At 44.3% G+C, this 2,531-nt stretch overlaps 1 pseudogene; it reads left to right on the top strand.

The window, feature by feature from the left end:
* Positions 1-2,108: 2,108 nt before the first annotated feature.
* LOC141124495 (U4 spliceosomal RNA) lies at positions 2,109-2,173 on the top strand (annotated as a pseudogene).
* Positions 2,174-2,531: the final 358 nt, after the last annotated feature.

Raw genomic sequence — 2,531 nt, 5'->3', positions numbered from 1 at the left:
CTGATTTTCCCTGGATCAACTTTACCTATAAATGTTAGTACCCAGTTATATTATGTACATTCAGGAAAGAATCCAGGCCTTTTTTAAAGCAATCTACTGAGCCGGCCAGAACCACCTCTGGAGGGAGTCTACTCCACATTTTCACAGCTCTTACTGTGAAGAAACATTTCCGTATTTGGAGATTAAATCTTGTTTCCTGTAGATGTAAATAGCCCTTGTCCTCTGTAATGACCTTAAAGTGAATAACTCCACACTAAGTTCACTATATGGACCACTTATGTATTTGTACATGTTGATCATATCCCCCCTTAATCTCCTCTTCTCAAGAGAGAATAAATTCAGTTCCTCTAATCTTTCGGCATAGCTGAGCTCCTCCATGCCTTTTATCAGTTTGGTTGCCCTTCTCTGCACTTTCTCCAGTTCCCTGATATCCTTTTTGAGAACTGGTGCCCAAAACTGAACTGCATATTCCAGATGAGGTCTTACTAATGATTTGTACAGGGGCAAAAATGTATCTCGCTCTCTGGAGTCCATACCTCTCCTAATAAAAGAAAGGACTTTTGCTCACTTTGGAAACCTTAGCTTGGCATTGCATACTATTATTGAGCTTATGATCTACCAAAACCCCAGATCCTTCTTCACTACGGATTCCCCCAGTTGTACTCCCCCTAGTATGTATGATGCATGCATATTCTAAGCTCTCAAGTGCAAAACTTTACATTTATCAGCATTAAACCTCATTTGCCACTTTGTTGCCCAATTAGACAGTGCATTGAGGTCGGCTTATAAGTTGGAGACATCCTGTAAGGACGTTATTCCACTGCATAGTTTGGTGTCATCTGTAAAGACAGAAATGGTACTTTTAATCCCAGACCCTATATCATTTATAAAGTTATATAGTGTCTGCCTTAGGAGAAATGTATTATGGGATGGATGTTTTCTATTTGTGTTCCTGGCATGAGGACTGGGGACAGGGTGGAGAGGGGAGGGGTGAAATCCTCCAACAACTCTCCCTGCTGATTGGACATTTTACCCCACCCTGAATCAAAGGGAGGGGGGAGTTGTTCCCTGAGTGTATACCTGTGTTTGAATAAACAGTTTGATGTTTTTCACCCTACATTGATTTATGGCAAATGACTGGGTAAGCTAATGGGTCTTGGATAGTGCTGGTTCTGAACAAAGGAAGCATTTGCGGGGGTCCGTCACACTTATTTCTTAAATAAATCTGGTGTTACGGACTTACATCATGTCAGTGTATGTCAGGTAGGTCAGTGTGGGTTAGTGTATTTCAGGTAGGTCAGTGTATCATGTCAGGTAGGTCAGGGCGCGTCAGTGTGGGTCAGTGCGCGTCAGGTAGGTAACACACACGGATGATGGATTTAACATTGCTCTGTGAGATGTTCAAAGCCTGGGATATTTTTTTATAACCTAATCCTACTTTAAACTTCTCCACAACTTTATCCCAGACCTGTCTGGTGTGTTCCTTGGCCTATATTATGCTGTTTGTTCACTAAGGTTCTCTAACAAACCTCTGAGGGCTTCACAGAACAGCTGTATTTATACTGAGATTCAATTACACAGTGGACTTTATTTACTATTTAGATGACTTCTGAAGGCAATTGGTTCCACTAGATTTTAGTTAGGGGTTATCAGAATAAAGGGGGCTGAATACAAATGCACGCCACACTTTGCAGATATTTATTTGTAAAAAAAATTGAAAACCATTTATCATTTTCCTTCCACTTCACAATTATGTGCTACTACTTTGTGTTGGTCTATCACATAAAATCCCAATAAAATACATTTATATTTACTCAGGGGTGCCCTATGCACAGAGTGCAGAGTTTAGGGGTGTGCTGTGTACAGAATGCAGGGTTGAGGAGAGTGCTACATAGAGAGTGCAGGGTTTAGGGGTGTGTTATGCACAATATGCTGGGTTCAGCTCTTTTTCCCACCTCTGCACACATCTCCCTCCACAGCCCTCCCCCCCCCCCCTTCCCCCAAAGCTTCCTCACATCTCACCTACCTGGATCGGCTCTAGTACCTGCTGGCAGTGTAGGTGGCTCCGCCTCTCTCTCACACTTGCAGGGAGATCGTTGGTCTGCATCTGCTTTGCGCAGTGGCAGTATCATAGCCAATGAGGTTCAACTGAGGCGTGATTATTGCTAATTGCTTCTCGGTCTTTTGGCGAAGATCAAGTGTAGTATCTATTCTTATCAGTTTCCAGGAGGTGGCGCTTGCTTCCGTCCCTGATCTATGGCGAAATGGAGACGGGATTGCGGTTGTTATGCAAAGCCTGCTGGAGTGAAGGTGACCTGGAGCGGTTTGTAGCCGAAAGGGAAGCCTTCTGATGGGGATGGAGAACCACAAGATCTGAACCGGAGGGTCGGGATCCTGGCCTTCTGGCCTGGATTGGGGCAGATCTAGCTCCGGACAGTTATTCGGGAGAGAACGCTTACTTCCCTCTTACGGGGGGAGGGGAGTGGTTAGTACTTCCCGAACGTAATTAGGAGGGAGTGATGGGAGCGACG

Source organism: Aquarana catesbeiana, linkage group LG01 (genome assembly GCF_042186555.1).
Source record: "Aquarana catesbeiana isolate 2022-GZ linkage group LG01, ASM4218655v1, whole genome shotgun sequence".
Classification (NCBI taxonomy): domain Eukaryota; kingdom Metazoa; phylum Chordata; class Amphibia; order Anura; family Ranidae; genus Aquarana; species Aquarana catesbeiana.
This window is presented reverse-complemented; position numbering and strand designations above follow the sequence as displayed.